The sequence below is a fragment of the Halichoerus grypus genome, chromosome 14 (genome assembly GCF_964656455.1).
Source record: "Halichoerus grypus chromosome 14, mHalGry1.hap1.1, whole genome shotgun sequence".
Lineage (NCBI taxonomy): Eukaryota > Metazoa > Chordata > Mammalia > Carnivora > Phocidae > Halichoerus > Halichoerus grypus.
Genome location: NC_135725.1, coordinates 24,632,567 through 24,655,281, shown reverse-complemented (window position 1 = coordinate 24,655,281; position 22,715 = coordinate 24,632,567). Strand labels below are relative to the sequence as shown.

The 22,715-nt window shown below is 37.6% G+C and overlaps 1 protein-coding gene across 1 annotated transcript in view; it reads right to left on the bottom strand.

The window, feature by feature from the left end:
* Positions 1-475: 475 nt before the first annotated feature.
* The window catches only part of RMI1 (RecQ mediated genome instability 1), a 96,611-nt gene continuing 74,371 nt past the window's right edge, over positions 476-22,715 (bottom strand). Inside the window, exons 3-4 of the transcript XR_013443651.1 lie at positions 7,988-8,064; positions 476-604 (exon numbers count right to left, since the gene is read on the bottom strand). The gene's annotated coding sequence lies outside the window, so the exon portion shown is untranslated. The remainder of the gene's footprint in view (positions 605-7,987; positions 8,065-22,715) is intronic.

Sequence of the window (22,715 nt, the reverse complement as noted above, 5' to 3'; positions counted from 1 at the left end):
GTTCTGACCTCTGCAGGTGCCTAAACATTTGCTGGCAGAGATTTCGTTCTGGAAAAAAGGAAGGAAGGAACTCACACAACAAACAGAAGTTAGTTGTAGTCTCTCTTAGAAGATGAATAACACAAAAATCTTTGTTTTATATTTTTACACATTTTCCCATGACATTGTACACACCACTATCACTACCCACCCACCCCACTGCCCACTTCTCAGTAAACAAAACATTTGAGCAAGGATATGAGAATGAGTAGTCACTTCTTAATGTGGGAAACCAGTTTATTTATGAACATGCTCAGTACATCCTTGCCCTGGGGGTTGCTCAAATCTGAAATGTTTGATGAGAGATAACCAGATCTTTGGGCAGGACTGAATTGGACGCAAACAAAATTTTAACTCAGTGTGTACACAGGCTTAGAAAGAGAATGTTAAAGAAAAAAATGTACTGGGTACCTGGGTGGCTCAGTCGTTAAGCATCTGCCTTCGGCTCAGGTCATGATCCCAGGGTCTTGGGATCGAGCCCCACATGGGGCTCCCCGCTCTGCGGAAAGCCTGCTTCTCCCTCTTCCACTTCCCCTGCTTGTGTTCCCTCTCTCACTGTCTCTTTCTGTCAAATAAATAAATAAAATATTTTTAAAAAAAGAAAAAAAGAAAAAAATGTACTATTCCAGTGTATATGAATTTAGGACCTTTTATTCTTGATTATGTTTTCTTGAATATGTTGAATAGATTGGTGGGGAGTATTTGCAAGATTATTTCATTAAGTGTTAGCACTAGAAGGGACCCAAGAAGTCATCCATCTAGTCAGCCTTCTCATCTTTGCAATCAGGGAACAGAGGCCTGAAAGGTTGTCACATGAAACTAAATTCAAAAGATATAAACAGCTCTCGACGACATGTAAAGCCTGGAAGTCTACATTCAGGTCTAACCAGCAAATAGCAGGATCGCCATGTCAAAATCCTCTAAGCAGCCCTCCTTCAGAGAGACCCAGGGGCCCAAGAGCCCTAAGTCCAGCGCATGAAGCACTGCATTCAGGAGTCCCTCCCTCCCTCTGAACGCTAGCCCTTCAGTTTTCTAATGAGGAAGGTCTGGGGGGAGAGTGGAGGACGAAAGCAATAGGGTTCTGCCCCCCAGGCAGCCCCATATGCACCAAATGTACAAAGTCCACTTCAGCTAAACCCTCCTCGCTTGCAGGAGGTAGGAAGCTTTATTTGAGTGTTAATAACATATGTGGCCCCAGTAATGAGAGGGGAACTGAGAAAGGAGAGTGGAGCTCAAATCAAAGCAAAAACCAGCTGCCCCTTCCTCTCTCTCTGTAGGCATAAACCAGCACATAAGCAGCCCCTGTTTGGAGGCAGGCGGGGATGTCAGGGAGAGAACACAAAAGGGGACGCTTCTCCAATGGAGATCTCTTTTTTTTTCTTTTTTACAAAGGTTAAAGAGATTCTTTTGAAATGGGAGGCTAGAATTTAAACCTCTACCCAAAATAAGACACGACATTTTCTGTAGATATTACCTAATCAGCCGTCATGTAATTAACATTCATCTCAAAGAGGAGAGTTTTCTCTTTAAAGAATCAACTCTTCAAAAAAAAAATTTTTTTTAACTTAGAAGATTTTGGTCTAGCCAGTTAGAAGAATTAGAACTCATTAAAAAAAAAAAAAAATGAGGGGTTTCAACACTTTTTGTTCTCCTCTGCTAAGATTTTGTTGTTGTTGTTGTTCAGAAATTTGGACTCTTGCTGCATAAGAAATCTTTGACTTTTGAGAAGCCAAACAGTATTTAGCTGATTTGGAAACCTAAGTGAAGTTCCTTCTCAAAAGAGGCCAGGGTTTCTCAAGCTACAATCTCCCAGTTCCCAGCACAGACTGCCTTAATCTCACAAATCCCCTGCCGTCAGACTGCTCTTCTGCCCCTCTGCTCATCCTTTCTTGTCTCTCCTCATAGGCAGCCCTGCCTCCTGGTCCTTGGTGTTTTCCCAAGCCAGCTGTGTTAAGGCACAGCTTAAAAGAGTTTACTCTTGTAATTTGCACTACCCCAAATTCATTATTACACTTTATTTAGAAGTGTAATTCATTCATTCACTTTTTTAAATCGTTGAGTGTGATAATTGGCGAAGTGGAAACTTCCCTGTACCTCACATCAGTTTTCTGTTAATTTATGCTTTGCAAAACTTAAGAATAATAAACTTTCACCTAAGCACCCCCAAATGTTGCATCCTAGGGCAGTTACAAAGCAGAGAGATTGATCAATCATGTGAATCAAATGCAAAGATTACAATAAGTTTGAAATTAATCATGTTCTATTTGGAAGGAAAATCTGTCTCTTTTGAACATCACAGTCATGAAGTGGTACATTTCTGATTTAGTTAATAAGAGTCCAATTATATTTGAAATGTAGATTAATTCTCCTAAAAGCATTAATCAATTTGGCAAGGATACCTCAATAATAATGCAGTCTCTTTATTGCTTCCATAGTAAGACTGTGCCCCCATAATTGTAATCAGCTTATTGATACCAATACCTTTTCCCTTCAGTTAATTCAAATAGACCATTTCATAGGTACTTTCAGCTGATGGGATGGTAAATAATTTTTAGACTAAAAGTTGAAGTGGATTGATTAGAAGCAATTTTTTCTGTTTTGCACAATAAAAAGATGAACTACATGGTTCGCCAAGCCAATTTGCAGAGCAACCTCTCCTCTCTAATTTGCCAGGCTAATGTAGTAGAAGCTGAGTCCTGGGAAGTACAGAAATCCATTTACCCAGCCATGACATTTAAGTAGCAAACACAAGTACTGGATTTTTCCATTACCCTTCATTTCAGCCCTGCTATGTTCCACCTATGACCCTTACATGATGAGGACAACGCGCTGTCATACAATTTGGTAACTATAATAAAGGTCCACTTCAAAATGTTTGAGAGCAGACTAAAAACATTTTTGAGAAAAGCATAATTAAGTCCATAACCAATCTCACTAATTCCTGATAATGTATTGGAAAACCAAATTATTTGATACATGCTCTAATAAATGCACATCATACCAGAGGAGGGGGAAATAGCGTATTTCTTCTATCACAAATAACACAGTGTTTGTCACCAATAGTCTCAGCCTTGCAGAGTGCTTTTACTTCACATAAGACTTTCTCTCAACAACAGGAAGCCAGCAAGTTCTCTAAAAACAGCATGGGCTCCTTTGTTGTATATTTTACCAGAAAGAAATGAAAAACCTCTACAAATAGAATCCATATGGAAATACCTATCAGAAAAGAAAAAAAAAACTGTACTTTTATTTTTCACAACTCTCCTAAGACATGTTAGTCTCAGCCCGAGTTTCTCCAGGTTAAGTTATCATCAAACTGGTACAGAGCTGCTCCCAGGGATGCGCCTTCCTGGGATATGGCCACTACGCTTCCCGGTGCAGGGAATGTAGTGGAAAGCCCGTAAATACTAGCTGAACGAAGGACCCTTGGATTTGGGGGGTGGCAGAAGACCAAAGCAATATTTTTAAATGAAGCCAAGTAAATTCAGCTTTATCTTGTTTTCTTTTTTTTCCCCAAAGGAGTTAACTTTTGACCTTCAAAAAAGAAATAATGGAAGAGAATTTAGGATTTTTACCTCCCCTTGAAATTTCTTCAGGAATTCATTAAAACCACACTTGAAGCCAAAACATGCACTTCAGGGCTGAATTCAGAAGCTGATTCCACAAAAATTCAACCTCCAATGTGGTACCTTCAGCCTCAAATGAAGTCTGTGCAGGGCCCCAAAAATCGAGGACAGTCCTTGGAGAACATGTTGTCTGAAAGCTAAATGCTTTACCTTTTATTTCTGTTGTTTACTTAAATTGCTTTGGTAAAAGATTTATCTGCCAGCGTTCTTCCTGGTGTAAATTTAATAGCCTAGATATTAAAACCATCAAGTTCGAGGTTAGAGAAGAAAATGCCAACCTTGCTTCTTAATGACAGCAGCCCACCCAAAGGCGTTTAAATACCATCAGCAATATCCTTGATGCTTTAAGTGTATTTAAAAAGCAATTAGGTATGCCAATCTCGGGCTGAAAACAATTTTAAAATAACACAAGCATTAAGTCCCCGCTTTTTGACAAAGTAATGATTTGCACTGACATGATTTAGGTACTGTGCATTGTTTCTGCAAAGTAATTTCCACGAGGCAGGTGAGTGCGTGCTTAGGAAGATTCATGTTACTACAGGTTCTGGTTTCTTTTTGTTTTTTTTTTTTCTCCCCATTAAAAAACAAAACTGCATATAATTGAATCTAACAGTTTTGAGTAACTACCAAAAACTACACCACTATAGGAAGTATTGATACTTACTAGCTGCTAAAAGCTAAAACTTTATCAATATTCATTGATCTTTGATTCTGACTGTATTAAGATCCAGGAGAGTGGTGGATGGAGGGTAGGCAGCAGACTGGGAAAGAGAGGTGTAGGGACTGGACTGTCGGGATTGTGCCAAAGACCACAGATGGGCTCGAACACCACTGAGTTCTCAGCAACTGTAACTGGGGAGGATGAGTAGCAGGTAAGTCCAGGACATTGAACTAAGAGGACAAAAACAATGTCTACCATCTGGACAGCTGAGCCTAGGGAGAGGTTGGGTTTTAAGGCCCACCAAGTGGTACTTCCCATCCTAGGGCTAGGGCGCAGCCCATGGTTGATTAAAGACCTGTATTTGAAGGAAATCATTTAGCAGGGGATAATACAAGGCAAGGAATATAATGGCAAACAGGCAGGGGCAATGCTGGGTAAGGAGTTTCACAGCCAGGTCCTTTGGTCAAGCCAAGACCATGTGTTTATAAAAGGATCTCAAGACTTTATACTGGTCTGGAACTAGTGAGTCCAGGCAATCATTGAAGGTTTGGGGTTCCACTTGTTTTCTCAGAACTGTCCTGGTAAGATGAACACAATCCCTTTCTCAGCTAGGATAATTTGACGTTAACAAAACCTACTCCCTTCACATTCAGCGTAGACAGTACTTCGGGTTCTGAGATCCACTTTAAAAACGCCCAGTTGTTTTTTTCTAAAAAGCAGTCATAGCTACACAGCTATCTTCATGAACAGAAACAGGGGCAGTAGGGTGAGGGTGTTAGGAACACTGGGAGAGAACCACAGGATCGGGGTTCCAAGTGATGCTTCCGCCAGGTACTAGCTGTGTGACTTTGGGCAAGGTAATTAACTTCTCTGAGCCTCATTTGTAAAACGATGCAGCAAGTAATCTGAAGATTAATTAAGATAAACCACATTAAGTATTCAGCACAGTACTTGACACTATAGGCTAGTCAGGAATGACTACTGTTGTTATTATCAGACAGCAAAATGCTACACTTGACAAAGAGCTGGAATCTTGCATTTGGGCCTCAAAAGGCGTAATGCTCCCAGTATGAGGCACAACTACTATTACACCTCAAAATCTTTCTTGGAATATAGCAAGGTACAACAAATAATTAACTGAATGTTGAGTCTTCTGATTCTGAACATTTTTCGTTTCCCTTTGGCTTCTGCCCGCGTCCCAGCTATTTCTAAATTGCCTCTCCTTTGAAGCAGTTTGGTGTGTACTCTAGAGAAATATTTATTTTAATACAAGTCCAAACCAAATTAGTAATAATAGGTAAAATAATTAGTAAATAATTAGTAAAAAAAAAAAAAAAAAAAGCTTCTGGGAGAAAAAAATTGTATCATGCATTCCAAAACCAAATATTTTCAAATTATTCATTAGGTCAAGACTCTTATGCAGATAATTAAGAAATCACTGCACACTGTAGCAGTGTAGATATGTAGGAATTAAAATCTGTATTTTGTCCAGTCAAATGAGATAAAACTTACCCTTGAGGAAAAAGTCACTCCACCTGAAATACTCATAACTACTTTAACCTGGGGCACTCCCATTAATAAGTTATTAAATTCATAAGTACCAGTTACATCAAATTTTTTTTTTCCTCCAAGTAAGATGATATACAGCTGGGGCCTTAAAGGAAAGGTAAATTTTGTATAGAAAAATAAAGACAGGGAAAGAAGATCAGAGGCATAGATAAAAGGAACAGTAGAAGACGAAGGACAAGGTGAGGAAGGCTAGCTGGTCGTCAGGTACTCCAACCAGGAAAGACAGCAAGCTATTCACCACATATCCTTTTACAAGTAGCCGTACCAGGCTCCTGAACAATGCTGAATGATATCCAGGGGCTGCACATCAAAATAAAATAAGTCGCCAATGTCCAGATCCCAGGAAGGGGTTATTTCTTGAATGGCCCCTGAGATTCCAGGTTTAGGGACAGTTCTGTGATAATTATCCAAAATTCTGGATATGTATTGTTCCTCTGGACCCTGAATGTCTTATTCGCCCAGACTCTGACCTTGGTTCTTGGCTTTGTCTGTGTCCAATGGCCAAAGGGTTAGAGTAAAAGTGAAAGGGAGCTTGCTACAGCTACTAAGAAGTAATTAGAGTAGTAGTGGGTGAGGTAGGAGAGTGAGGAAAAGGTCATTTGGAGCCTCTCTAAATTTCGCTGTTCAGGGACAAAGCTTCAGTTATGCTTGTTCTATTGCACATGATTTTAATAAGTTTAGGGGGGAAAATGGTTGTGTTCCAACAGCAGTGCTGTGGAAACATACAGTACTTTTTTCGGTGATGTTACGTACAGGTAGAGAGAACATCTATTTTTAAATGTTCAGTCACATAAATTAGCTTGAGCCCCAGACTTTAATTTTGAAGGAAAATTAGATTGGATCTAAATAATTGAAGACAAATGGGGAAAACATTTTAATAAAACTTCATAATTTGACTCACAGTTCCTTGAGCCATTAGTGCTCACTCTCATTAGAAGCATGATTACCAAGTGGTTGGTGAGTATCAGTTAATAACGTGAATATTTGTGGGGCCTTTCTACCTAGCTGAAAGCTGATTATGTTTATTATAACTACTTTCATCCATTTTCCCCAACCTGAATTGCCCATTTATCTTCTATGTCATTTTCTACCTTTTTAAAATTTTTTTATATTTCAATGCATGCCAAAAAAATAACAATATCATTCATTTGTATGATGCACTTTACAAAATACTTTTACAATTATTATTGAATTTACATTATGTAGCTTCGATTTTAAATTAAATCTTTCACTGTGATTTAGAAGATATTGGCTGAATTTATATAAATTCTCTTGATACAGTACATAACGAATAATATGCCTTTTTTTTATAATGAGGAAGCTGGTTTAAAAAAAAAAAGTAAGCACCATAAGCAAGCCTTATCAACTCCATTCACAAATTAATTTAAAAGACCATGATTTACAGCCACATAGGAAGGATGTTTAAAATTAACGAGGAAGGTGACTGAATCAGGCCAAGGCAAAGAGACTGTTCAATATGTGCAATTCCATATATTTGTTAATAAATTTAATTATTTTGGTGAATAAGTGAGCTGTGGGCAAGTCACTCGTTAGTTTTCTGGAAACAATTTGCCTTGAAATTATTAAGAGATATTTAGTTGATCCAACTTGGACCAAGAGGAAAGGCTGAAACAAACACTGCATCGAAACAGAAGCTTTGCTAAAATGATTTGATGTGCACTGAGCCTTATAGTCTGAAACGAAGAACAAAAGCACTTTGACCCGAACTGCCTGGTACAGAACAACTTAGCAAATGAGAGGGCCCAACAAGGGAAATCTACATCTGATCTGGCGGCTGTGGCCACCACCCCCGCCCCCACTGCCTTCTGCGCTATTCCTGCAAACACCTGACAGCCATACCAAAGACACCTATTCCTCTAAGTACAATTCCTCTACGTACAAATCCAAAATAATTTTTATTTCTTTGTTGTACCAACAAATGAATAGAACTTCTTAGATGAAATATGATCATTATCTTCCTCATTTATATTTTATATGTGATGTTTTATTTCATTTTTAAGTGGGAATATATTCACATGGTTCAAGAATCAAACAATATATAAAAATAGACAGTGAAAAGTGTCACACTCACCCCAGTTCCTATCACCGCTCCAACAGGTAATTCCTTTTATTAATTTCTTTTAATCCTCTTAGAGTTTCTTTATGCATCTAGAAGCAAACACGAATATGTATTTTTATTTCTTCCCCTTTTTTCCACAAAAGGTTGTATATTATATAGTCTGCTCTGCACTTTTTTTTTTAACTTAACAATGCAGTTTATCCTGGAGAGCTTTCTATATCAGTTCTTCTTTTGTTTTTGTTTTTATTTTTGTAACAGCTGTATGTTATTCATGGTATGAATATGCCATAGTTGTTTGGATTTTTTAACCATTTCTATTGACTTACATTTAGGCTGCTTCCAATCTTTTGCTACTGCAAACAATGTTGCAATGAGTAACCTTGTCTGCTTGTTACAATATTTATTCTAAGGCTATGCTTGTGAATGTTTTAATCATCACTGCCATGTATACACCATTTTTCCATAACAAATCAGCATGGCTCAGTAGACAGAGCTATGAAAACATAGTAAGAGCCAGAAGAAATAAGCACCCTTATGCTGTGATGTACATCTTATGTATCACATGCTAGATGTAAACCACCATCTTCATTAAGGGCTCGAAACCTCATATTCATTCTTTTCTTCTTTTGATAAATATTTATTAAGGGTCTGTGATAGGTCAGGAAGATACTGCAATGAATAAAGAAGGCAAAGTCCTAATTTTATAGTACCTACACTCTAGTGGAGAAACACAGAAAATTAATAAATAAATGTATCACAGCATCCCTTTCTCCCTTACAGAAACCATAGGAGATCGGGTACAGCCTAAAGTCTAGGATGTTATGGTGGGTAAATTGCCCTTAATGCCCATAGTTTAGAAAGATATAAACAGTGGCCATTAAACTTGTGGCTTCCCCAGAGATGTGGGCAATGAATTATTTGTGAACAAGTTTTATCTGGCCTATTTATGTTCACACTCCCAAATGAGCAAATTCAATATTACAGAGGTATTGGTTCTCAGAAAAAATTGATCTATATGAATTTAATGTAATTCCACTCAAAATCCCAACAAGATTTTTTATAGAACTTGACCAACTGATTTTAAGTTCATCTTGCCCTACCTGATGTAAAATATACTATAAAGCTACAGTAATTAAAACAGTATGCTACTGATAAAGAAACATAGATTGATGGGCAAGAATAGAAAGTCTAATATGGATAAGAGAATCAAATATTAAATTGATTCCTGTGAAACTGCTGTTTTTAGAGGTCAAAGCTGTTTGAAAATTGGAAATTACATATTGTGCAGTCAATTACATGATTAAGGGTAACATTTCATATAGATAGAGAAAAGACAAATTATCTCCCAAAGTTGGCTATCCATGTGGGGAAGGGGAAACTCAGATCCTTATCTCATACCAAACATAACAACAAGTTATTTATCAAGTGTATTAAAGAAGTACATATTAGAAATATATACAAATAAATATTAGTTAAGGAAAATGAGTGGCTGTAACAGATAAATCCCCAAATCTCAGTGCTTGAAATTCACGTAAAAGTTCAGAACAAGTGTTTTTGATCAAGTGGCTCTTCTTCAAGGAGTGATTCAGATCCAGGCACCTTCCATACTGTGGTTCCACTGCCTTCAATACATAGCTCCCCATTTCTCCCTGAGGGTTGTATCCATTACAGCCAACCAAAAGATAAAAGAGCATAAAAGATCATACAGGTAAGTCCCAGAAAATGGTACTTTGTCTGTCCACATTCCATTAGTCAGATCTCAATACCATGGCCACACCCAATCACAAGGAAGGTTGGGATATAGTCTGGCTGTGTGCTCAGGAGGAAAAGGAAAAGAGTTTGCTGAACAGCTAGCCATTTCTGCCTCACTTACACATTTTTATTCAGAAAAAAACTAAGAAGATATATTTGTAGGCTTATGGTAAGGCAGATTTTCTCTTTTTTTAATTTTTTTTTAAGATTTTATTTATTTATTTGAGAGAGAGAAAGAGAGAGAGAGCACAAGCAAGGGGGAGAGGCAGAGGGAGAAGCAGGCCCCCCGCTGAGCAGGGATCCTGATGGGGGCTCAATCCCAGGATCCCAGGATCATGACCTGAGCCAAAGGCAGATGCTTAACCAACTGAGTCACCCAGGCGCCCTGGCGAGGAAGATTTTCTTAAGCCAAAAGTGAAAAAAATGAAAAATTGGCAGACCTGGTTTCATAAAACAGAAAAACCTAACCATAAAAGACACCATAAACAAAGAAACAAAGAAAATATTTATAACACATAAAGCAAAAGATCAATATTACAGAATCCAAAAGTTATAAATGGCCAATAAATATATGAAAAATGCTCAGTCTCACTAGGAACTAATGAAATGTACATTAGAACAACAAAGGGACATTTTTTTAACCCATCAGATTTGTAAAAAAAATTTAAATGTTTAAAATATCCAATAATTCCTCTTCTAGATATCTACCTTACAGAAATGCTTCCCAAAATGTTCAAAGTAGAATGAAGAATATTTTGTAGTATCATTTATAATAACAAAAAATTAGAAACAACATAAGTAACAATAGAGAAAAGGATGGTTAAATAAACTTTAACATATCAATGTAATAGAATATTGTGCAGCAATTTTTTTAGGTAGATCTAGATATACAACATGTAAGGTTCTCCAAAAATACATTAAGTGAAAAAGTAAGTCACAGGATAATACATACAGCATCATTCTCTTTTTGCATATATACAGATGTAATTTCTATACAAACATTTAAATATAAGTGTGTAAGAAAATTAAATACCTCAAAGGATAAACACCAACCCAATACGTAAGTGTTTTTTTTCCCCAAGGAGGGAAATGAAATGACAACACAGGAAGGAAGGTTAAAAGGGAGTATTTTCCTTATATAATTGTATTCTTTTAATTTTTATTTTTTTAATTTTTTAAAAAGATTTTATTTATTTATTTGACAGAGAGAGACACAGCGAGAGAGGGAACACAAGCAGGAGGAGTGGGAGAGGGAGAAGCAGGCTCCCCGCAGAGCAGGGAGCCCGATGCGGCGCTTGATCCCAGGACCCTGGGATCATGACCTGAGCCAAAGGCAGATGCTTAACGACTGAGCCACCCAGGTGCCCCTCTTTTAATTTTTATAGGAATATATAATGCATCACCTGTACAAATAAGAAATGTGAAGGAATTTTTTAGGAAGTGTAAATAATAACTTGACTTCTGGTTTCTGGCTCTGCATGTAAGGAGTCTGGAAGTCACTACTCCATCCTAACAACAAATAAAAAGCAGAACAAACTGAAAAAATAATAACTCTTATAAGATCCCTAAGAGAGGTGAGGACAGAGAGCAAAGCACTGTCCCCAAGATTGGAGACACAGACTGGTGAATACAAGGAGTCATGGCTTAACAGAGCAGGCTCACAAGTGGAAACCATCAAAGGAAACAGTGCCAAAGTAAGAAAATCTGAACTGTAATTGACAAATTGCTGGAGGCTCAGTGTGCAAAGTCTGAGAGTAAAACAACAGGGGACCCAGTCATAGGGGGTACCCCCATGGTTTTGTGAGATCTATCTCCAGGAATTTGACCAGATTCTCACAGTAAATATCAAAGAGAAATCCCCTCATGCTTCCAGTAGGGGGAAGGGAAAAGGAACCATTTTGAAATAGGCCAGAGTACTCTCATCTCAACAAGGCCTGCCCTCAGGAGAAATTTAACCGGAATCTAGCCTGGAGTATTATCACCTCTTCCCTGGGCAAAGGGAAATATCCAACTTCAGCCCAAATCAAACTACAGAAAATCAAAGTTAAAGAAGAAGTCCTGAAAGAAGCCAGAGGGGAAAAAAACACCCTACCTACAGTGGGCAAAAGATAATTCAAAGTTAATGTGGAGATGCAAAAGATCCAGAATAGCCAAATCAATATAGAAGAAGAGCAAAGCTGGAGAACTGACGTTACCCAATTTCAAGACTTACTATAAAGCTATAGTAATCAAGACAGTGTGGTATTGGCAAACGAATAGACAAATTGATGAATGAAACAGAATAGAGAGCCCAGAAATAGACCCACATAAATACAGTCAACTGATCTTTGAGAAAGAGAGAAGGTAATACAATGAAGCAGAGATAAACTTTCAACAAATGGTGCTGGAAAAATTGGATATTCACTTGCAAAAAAAAAAAAAAAAAGAATCATGGGCACCTGGTGGCTCAGTCAGTTAGGTGTTGGACTCTTGATTTCAGCTCAGGTCATGATCTCAGGGTCTTGAGATAGAGCCCTGGACAGGCTCTGTACTCAGCGGGGAGTCTACTTGAGATTCTCCCCCCTCTCCCTCTCCCTCTGCCCCTTCCCAAGCTCACATGCACATGTGCTTTCTCTCTCTCTCTCTAAAATAAATAAATAAATCTTTTTAAAAAATTAACTTAAAACAGATCATAAACCTAAATGTAAAATGCAAAACTATAAAACTCCTAGAAGATAACATAGGAGAAAGCCTAGATGACCTTGGGTACTACGCTGCCTTTTTAGATACAACACCAACAATCTGTGAAAGAAATAATTGACAAGCTGGACTTCATTAAAATTGAAAACATCTGTTCTGCGAAAGACAATGTCAGGAAAATGAAAAGACAAGCTATAGTCTGGAGAAAATATTCTCAAAAATACATTTGATAAAGGACTTATCCAAAAATACAAAGAACATTTCAAATTCAGTAGTATAAAACAAACAACCCAATTTAAAAAATGGGCCAAAGACTTTAACAGACATCTCACCAAAGAAAATATACAGATGACAAATAAGCATATGAAAAGATGACATTAGGGAAATGCAAACTTAAAAAACAATGAGATACCACTACATATCTATTAGAATGGACAAAATCCAGAATACTGACAACACCAAATGCTGGCAAGGATTGGAGTACAGAAACTCTCACACATTGCTAGAAAATGCAAAAATGGTACAGTCACTTTGGAACACAGTTTGGCAGTTTCTTATAAAACTAAACATACTTTTACCATATGATCCAGCAATCATTCTCCTTGGTGTTTACCCAAAAGAGCTGAAAACATGTTCACACAAAAATCAGCACATGGATGTTTATAGCAGTTTTATTCATAATTGCCAAAACTTGAAAGCAACCAAGATGTCCTTCAGTAGGTGAATGGGTAAATAAACTGGTACATCCAGACAGCAGAATATTACTCAGGACTAAAATAAGTGAGCTATCAAGCCACGGACAGACATGGAAGAAACTTAAATGCATATTCATAAGTGAAAAAAGCTAATCTGAGAAGGCTACATACTGTATGATTCCAACTATATGACATTCTAGAAAAGGAAAAACTATGGAGACAGTATAAAGATCAATGGCTGCAAGGGTTTGGGAGAAGTGGGATGAGGAGGCAGAGCACAGAGGATTTTTAGTGCAGTGAAAATACTCTGTATGGTAATAAAATGATGGATACCTGTCATTACACATTTGTTAAAAGCCATAGACCGTACAACACCAAGAGTGAACCCTAATGGAAACCATGGACTTGAGATGATAATGATGTGCCAATGTTGATTCATCAATGTAGTAAGTGTATCACTTTGGTAATGGGGGAGACAATGCATGCATGGGAGCAGGGGGGTTATGGGAAAATATCTGTAACTTCCCCTCAATTTTTCAGTTAAACTATAACTGCTCAAAAAAATAGGGATTTAAAGAAAAGGGAGGGGCACCTGGGTGGCTCAGTCCTTAAGCGTCTGCCTTCGGCTCAGGTTATGATCCTAGGGTCCTGGGATCGAGCCCCACATCGGGCTCCCTGCTCGGCGGGAAGCCTGCTTCTCCCTCTCCCACTCCCCCTGCTTGTGTTCCCTCTCTCGCATTCTCTCTCTCTGTCAAATAAATAAAATAAAATAAAATTTTTTAAATAAAGAAAAGGGAACAAATTCAAAATATATAACTTGCATACCTCATGTTCAAGATAAAAGGCAGATTTGTAACATAAATATTTAAAATGTGATTAATATTGCTCACATGCAAATCCTATACATCAATTTAAAAAAAAAAACCCAATAGAAAAATCAGTAATAGATTAGAATTAAAAACTCACAAAGGAAGAAATGTAAATGGTAAATAAGTACAGAATATGAAAAAAAGCCTCACCAGCGATAAGAAAAATTACTTTCTGGGGCGCCTTGGTGGCACAGTTGGTTAAGCATCCAACTCTTGGTTTATGCTCAGGTCATAATCTCAGGGTCATGAGATGGAGCCCCACGTTGGGCACTGTGCTCAGGGCGGAGTCTGCTTGAGATTCTCTCTCCCTCTCCCTCTGCCCCTCATGCTCGTGCTCTCTCTCCCTCTATCTCTCAAATAAGTAAATAAACCTTTAAAAAAGAAAAGAAAAGAAAAATGACTTCCCAAGTTAAGTCTTCCCACATCAAATTATCTGACTGCTTAAAGGAAGTCTAAGGGGATAAGAAGCCATTGAAGATCACAGGGACAGATGGAAACTTGGGGCCACCAGGAAATGTTTAAAGAAATGGTTCTCCCAAGAAATGAGGATTTATGAAGGAGGTGAGAGAAAGCAGCCAGGAGCAGCTTCATGAGGAAGATGTCAGAGAGGAAGGAGCTAGTGAGATCAACTATGTTCATGATTGTTAAGTATGTTAGCTATATTCCTGACTCCATTTTGTTGATTCTACCCTTATTTTCCTTTCTTACTTCACTCCTGTTTTTTTTAGGCCATCTTGTTGCATTTTATTCATCTTGTAAAGTGTCCTCCTTGTCTGGAACATTTTTGAGAACAGATAAACAAATGGGTGATTTATTTATCAAGTGGTAAAATGAATAGGTGGTTGAATAAATTGTGACTATTTTCAAGAAGAGAAAAGTCCTTAAAGTGATTTGGTGGGATGGGAATGCCAGACATTCCAAGAAAGAACTACTTTAGCATTACTGGACAATATTCTAGACCTCACATTCCCAAGAAAGGGGATGTATGAGGACTGTTACACCAGATGCCTAAAGGAGTATTGGTTCTGTGTCAACAGAATTCATAGCCGTGTTTAAACATATACAGTAACTTAAACTGTAGAAAAGAGTAAGTTATATTAGGATAGGTTAACTGCTATAGCAAATAACCCCCCACATGTATAATGGCTCAATCTCAATAGAAGTTTATTTCTTGCTCACAAAACAGTACTGAGCAAGCAAACAGGTTGGCAGAACAGTCATTCGGGGAGCCCAAGCTGATGGAGGCATTGCAATCTTCAACACATGGCTTCCAAAGTTGCCCTGAGAGTCACCTAGCTCTAACCAGCCAGAAGGAGAAAAGAGCAAAGACCATGTGGGAGGTCTATATGGACCAAATCCAGAAGTCGGACATATCAGTTTTGGATAAAACTTAGGAGAGCAACCACACTGAACTACAAGGCAGGCAGGGAACTGTATTCTAGCTATGTGCCCAGAATGAAAAGGAAAACATGGATATGGGCAAGCCCCTAGTATTTCCTGCTGCAGACAATTAGCAGACCTAGAGTCAGACTTGAATAAGGGACCTCAATAAATTCCAAACTCCACACTTTGATTCCCCTTCTTAGGAGCCTGGGAACATGTGCCAAGCACCTGTTCAAGAGTTACTTTGGTAATAAATTCCAGATAAGAATTCTACCTCCCAAACTCCATTACCGAAGTTTTTTTCAGGGAACACTCCCATCCCAGTTTAGAGGGAAGAAAGGCAAAGAAAGACCATCCCTGCAGTGCATTTTAAGAGAGTTACTGTGGTATCAAGGAGAAATCAAAGATGGAAGATTGACTGTACTTGTAAATAGGGAGGATTTTTCTGTGCAGCCTTGTGCATTTATGGAAAGAATGTCATGCTGATGTCAATCTTTGCTAAACCACTGATCAATCCTATGCCGAAGCCCATTTTTTAAAAATATTATTTCTATTGTTCACTTCTGCCCTGCTCTGGTAAGGCTATTTCCACACTGAGTGGGAGAAATAAAAGAACAGCTGCACCACATCGCTTAACCATGAACCCTAGTAGGCACCCATTTTGCTAAAAAGAAGAAATCAATTTTTAGTTTTATAAGAGTGAAATAAAACCCATTTAAAAAGAAATATTAAGAATGCCTATTTAAATGCAAATTGAACTACAGCATTTACATATGTCAATTAAAGTCCCTCGAAGGATTTCCTTGAAATAGTAGCATTTGCTTATATGAATTTTTTGTTTTAAAGAGAAAGACTCACAATTAAAAGTTGTTCTGAATGTCATGGCAGTTGCTAAAAAAAAGTAGATCATTGTTAGCTCTGGTAGCATTTGACTTAAGGGACTGATTTCGTTTCAACATGAAAAACATGATGATGACTCCTTTGCCTCTCCAAGAAAGGTCACGCCCATGATTTTGTCCCTGCTTGCACCCCAGTAGACAGGAGAACCAAGGTGAACAGTGACTCTTTGACACCCACAACACAATCTAAGAATAATAAAAAGCTAAGATTTGCTGAGGACCTACTGCCTATGCCAGGTATTTTTTTCTTCAGATTATATCAGTTGGTCTCTACAATCACCCAGAGAGGGAAGTGGATAAACATTATTATCCTATTTTACAGTTGAGAAAACTGAGGCTCAGAGAAGTAGCAGCTTACTCTCAACCTCACAATGGGTAAGTTGTAATCCAAGATTCAAAGCCAAATGTGTGTTATTTCAAAGCCCAAAGTTTAAGTCACTCTTCTAAGCTGGCTCACATACAGCCACGTCAGTTAGGCTCTTACCAGTCAGATGCTTTTCCCCTGCCTGCACAAAGGTCGAGACTCCTCAGGCTGCATTTGCAAGCTGTGGGTCTTTTTCAATGGAATAACTTTTGGAAGAAGAAACAGCAACCACTGACCCTGCTAAGACATAGCTAACACTATATCATTTGCCTGACCCGTCCTTTGAGTCTGTCCATCTCCTCTTCCAATCAGGGAAGGCTCACACGTTATGAGTCTTGGACTTGACTAGCCATACCTGATGTACAAGGAATCATGACAGGAGTCAAGAGAAGTCTTCCCACCAGCACCCACTAATTTCCTCTCCCCAAAAGTTTCCTACAACTGCTCACTAGTCTTAGAAATCCCTTTAACAGATGACCAGGCCTTTAGTCCACAATCAGAGAGTGGGATAATAATAGAAAAGATGTGAGGTCAGGGAAGTTAATTATCCTAAATGTACACAAAACAATATATCTGACAATAGCACATCTTTTTGCAGGGAAGATTTTATGTAAGAAGGAGAAGAAGGTTAACAAATAACACAACAGAACCTCTGCTACCACTGCCCTTTTGCACAGACCATAACAGGCATCACTAACACAACCCAGCACAGTTTCCTTCTGAACTTAGACATAACACTCTCAACATAGCACATTCATAAGAGTTGACACATGTGATTGGACCCAATTTACCCATTCCAGAAATTTAAAAAATGCAGGAAGCCTTCTGCATGAAGTGAATGTCAGGGGCCACTGAGGGTGGCAAAGGCTGTGGAGAGGAGAGGCTGGGATCTTCATGACATCTTTGACCAACTTCCCAAGTTTACCTGGGATCTATTTGTCCCCAAAGACTCATAACACTGCTCACAAAGCGCATCATTGGCAGGTATTGTCAAAGTGCAAATATAGTGTGTGGGGGTGGGGAGGGGGGAGTAAGTGTTATCTCCTTTCTGAGTTGTTTCTGTAACAGCCAAGGCTTCTATTACCATTGGAACAGAACCAGTAGGTCCGATGTATTTCATATATTTACCATAAAGACTGCTGTGGTAGTAAATTACCTGCCTTGGAACCTTGTAGATCAAACTGAAAAGTTACATATAAGAGTTCTAGTTCTGAATAAAATGGAATAAGCTCACTCCGTTCTGTCTCTGCCACAGAATGGATATATAAAACCTGGAGAGAATGCGTGGAGCAGCTATTTGAGGATTCTGAAAAGTCAATAGTAGCAGGCAGATTGGGAAAGAAGAGCAGAATTTGAAGGCCCACCAGCCCAGTAGGGGAACTGGTAGGAGGAGAGTTCCTACTTTTCCATGAATACCTCTCAGCCCAGATACAAGGCAGGCCAAAAACCGGAAGTGGGCACCAGAGAATAAACAAGTACATCTCTAGGAAAACCCCGCTAGTACTGGCTCAATGAATGAAACCAGGGACTTTGAATACTCAAAGAGTGTGGGAGAAATCCCCTATTTTTCTCTTTTTATCTTTTTCAATCTCATTCCATCATGTCCCAACCCCCAGGCAATCCCACACTGGTGGCAGTGGTGGTGGTGGTGGTGGCAGAGGCAGCAGCAGGGCCCACAAACACCTGAAACTCTGTAGAATGGAAATTTTTCTCTGCTATCAGAGGAGCTACGGTCCCAAGAAGATGGATAAACCTCGTCAGGTTTTTTCTCTCTCTGTCCTCCTGCTGTCTGGCCCCAGATGTGGGTGAATTATGAGAATTGTGTGGCAGGCTGTGATATCTAAAGCCCCAGATTTCTGACTAGAAAAACAAAAAGGAGGGCAGAGAACTGGAAAGGAAAAATGAGATTGAAAAAGGAAGGATCTCAGGAATGTGACCATGCAGAGCTGTTTACACACTCCTGGACTCACCTCCAAACTACACATGCAACATATCATAGACTTTGAGAACTAAACCATGGGATTAGACCACTGCCCAGCTCCCAGATTGACCACTGGATGGTACACACATGAGATTGATCCAAATAGCACTTCAGAGCCTTTGAAAACAGAATTGACATTGAAACCATAACCCACAGAAGACAGATCAGAACTTACAGCCTAAACCCAAATGTGTCAATAGCCAACTAAAACAAAAACATCCAGTTTCTTCATAAGATTTAAGCAAGACCTAGAGTCTCATAACATTCTCATTTTCCAAAATACAATCCAAAATTATTTGACACACAAAGAATCAGGAAAATCTCAACTCACATGAGAAAACATAATCAACAGACAGACACCAACGTCAAGATGACACAGATCTTGGAATTATCTGAGAAAGACTTTAAAGGAGCTATTACAAAAGTGCTCCAAAAAATAAGGGCAAACATTCTTTAAAAAGATGGAAAGATAGAAAATTTCAACAAAGAAATAGAAAATATAAAGGAGAACCAAATAGAAATTTTACAACTAATAAATACAAAAACCAAAATTGAAAACACACTGAATGCCCTAAATAACAAAATGAAAGTGACAGAGGAAAGAGTTGGTAAACTTGAAGGTAGATCAATAGAAATTATCCAACTTGCACAATAGAAAAAAATACTAAAGATTTAATGAATAGAGCCTCCAGGGCCTGTGGGACAATACCAAAATTTCTAACATTTATGTCATAGGAGTCTCAGAAGGGAAAAAAAAAAATGCAGGACTAAAAAAAAAAATTAAAAAATAGTGGCTAACAACTTCCCAAATTTGGCAAAAGACATATAATTTTTTAAAAAAGACACCTCAGATAAGAAAAAGTATGAGAATTCATTGCCAACAGACCCACTCTAAAAGAATTGCTAAAAAAGTTCTCAAAGGGAAATGATACCAAAAAGAAATTTTGAATATTGAGAATGAAGAAAGAGCAAGATAAATGATAAATAAAGAGCAAGAATTATCTTCTCTTCTTGAATTCTTTAAAATACATATGACAGCCAAAAGCAAAAATTATAATAATGTCTGATATGGCAAGTTATATATGTGTTTTATAATTCCGAGATCAATTACTAAAAATATACATAAAATACATAGCCAACGACACAATGTATAAATTTAATAGAATACTAAAATATGTTCAAATAGCTCAAAAGAAGAAAGGAAGGGGAAATATACAAGTAAAAATCAGAGAGAAAACATAGGACACAATAATAAAATGGTAGGCCCAAATCCAAATGTACCAATAATTACAATAAGTGTAAATGTTCTAAATATGCCAATTAAAAGACAGAGATTGCCAGATAGAGATGAATGGATTTAGAAATAATAAAAACATGAGACCATATGCTGTCTATAACAAATTCACCTCAAATACAATGATATAGACAGGATAAAGCAAAAAGATAGAAAGAATATACCACGCAAACACTAACTAAAAGAAAGCTAGCATAGCTATATTAATAACAAAGTAAACTTCAGAGCAAAGAAAATTACACAATGATAAAAAGATCAATTCACCAAGAACACATAACAATCATAAATGTGTATGCACCTAATAACACTTCATGAAACAAAAACTGAAAGAATTGAAAGGAGAAATAGAAAAATCCAAAATTATAGTTGGAGACTTCAATACTACTCTCAGTAATCAATAGAACTAGAAGACAGAAAATTAGCAAGGAAATAAAAGAAGTAAACAACATCAAACAACTAAATCTAATTGACATTTATAAAACACTCCATCCAACAACAGATTATACATTCCTTTCACATACTTATTGAACATTCACCAAGACAGAGCATATCCTGAGTCATAAAACAAACCTTAATAAATTTCAAAGAATTGAATTATGTATTCTCTGATAATATGGAATTAAGCTAGAAATCAATAACAAAGATAACAGTAAAATCTACAGATACTTGGAAATGAAACAATACACTTCTAAATAATACATGGGTAAAAGAGGAGGTCCGAAATTTAAAAATATTTTCATCTGAATGAAAAAAGATCAAAAATCTGTGAGATGAAGCGAAAGCAGTACTTAGGTATTTAAAGGGTTAAATACTCATATTAGAAAAGAAGTCTCTAATTAGTAACCTAAGCTTCCACCTAGAGAAAAATAAATCCAATGTAAGCACAGGGTAGGAGATAATAAACATAAAAGCAGTAATCAATGAAATCAAAAACAGAGAAACGATAAAGAAAATCAGTGACACAAAGAGGTAGTTCTTTTTAAAAGATCAGTAAAATTGATAAATCTCTAGCAAGAGCAACAAAGAAAAAAGCAGAAAATTCACAAATTAAAAATATCAGGAATGAAAAGGGGGATATTACTACAAACTCTGCAGAAATTAGAAGTATAAAGAGACTACAAATAACTCTATACACATATACTCAATAATGTAGATGAAATGAGCACTTCTACAAAAACCATAAACTACCAAAACTCACTCAAGGTAAAATAGATAACCTGAATAATTCTATAACTATTAAAAGAAATTGAATTAGTAATTTCAAACCTTCTGAAAAAGAAATCTCCAGGCTTAGAGTATTTCACTGATGAATTCTACCAAACAATTAAAGAAGAAATAACACAAATTCTATGGCCCTCCCAATGGGAGGGATGGGGTGGCTGGGTGATAGACATTGGGGATGGAATGGATTATCTTGATAAATCACTGAACTGTCCTTTTCTTTTCTTATTTTTAAATTTTATTTTATTATGTTATGTTAGGCACCATACAATACAACATTAATTTTTGATGTAGTGATCCACGATTCATTGTTTTCGTCTAACACCCAGTGCTCCATGCAGTATGTGCCCTCCTTAAGAAGAGGAAATACTTTTCAGTTTATTGATGAGGTATTACCCTGATATCAAAACCAAACAAAAACATTATAAGAAAAGAAAACAATATACCTTAATAAGTATTTTTGTGAAAATATAAAACATTACAAAATAAAATCCAGCAATATATAAAGAGAGTAATACACCACAACTGGTTCAATATGCAAAAATCAATGCTATCATTATGATAACAGCCTAAAGAAAAAACCCCACATGATCCTATTATCTACGCCAAAAAATCATTTGATGAAATTCAATACTCATTCATGACAAAAACTCTCAATAAACTGAAATAGAATTTCCTTAACCTGATAAAAGGTACTATTATAGGCTGAATTGTGTCCCCTCCAAATTCATATGTTGAAGCCCTGACTCTATTTGGAGATAGGGTCTTTTTATAAAGGTGGTTAAATTAAGATGAGGCCACAAGGATGGGCCCTAATCCAATCCTAATGGTGTCCTTAAGAGAAAATCTGGACACAGAGAGACACCAGGGATACGTGCACAGAGGAAAGAGCAAGTGAGAACATGGAGAGAAGGTTGCCAAGTACAAGCCAAGAGGAGAGGCCTCAGAAGAAACCAAACCAGCTGACACCTTGATCTCTGTCTTCCAGCTTCTAGAACTGTGAGAAATAAATTTCTGTTTAAAGTCTGTGGTACTGGGGCGCCTGGGTGGCCCAGTCAGTTAAGCGGCCAACTCTTGGTTTAAGCTCAGGTAGTGATTTCGAGGTTGTGGGATCAAGCCCCGCATTAGGCTCTGTGCTCAGCACAGAATCCACTTCAGATTCTCTCTCCCTCTCCCCACTCACTCACTCTCTCTCTCTCTCAAATAAATAAATAAAATCCTTTAAAATTTTTTTTAAAAAGTCTGTAGTACTTCGTTAAGGCACCCCTAGTCAACTGATACAAAGACCTACAAAATAATATAGGTACCTACAGCTAACATCATAGTTAAGGATGAAAGACTGGGTGCTCCCCTACCCACCCTTCCCAAGATCAAAAACAAGGCAAGAATGTCTGCTCTCTCACTCTCATGTGAAAAGGCATAGGAAAAGGACAGTTCATCTTTGTGTATGGTGTTAGAGAATGGTCGGGTTTCATTCTTCTGTATATAGCTGTCCAATTTTCCCAGCACCATTTATTGAAGAGACTGTCTTTTTTCCATTGCATATTTTTTCCTGCTTTGTCGAAGATTATTTGACCATAGAGTTGAGGGTCCATATCTGGGC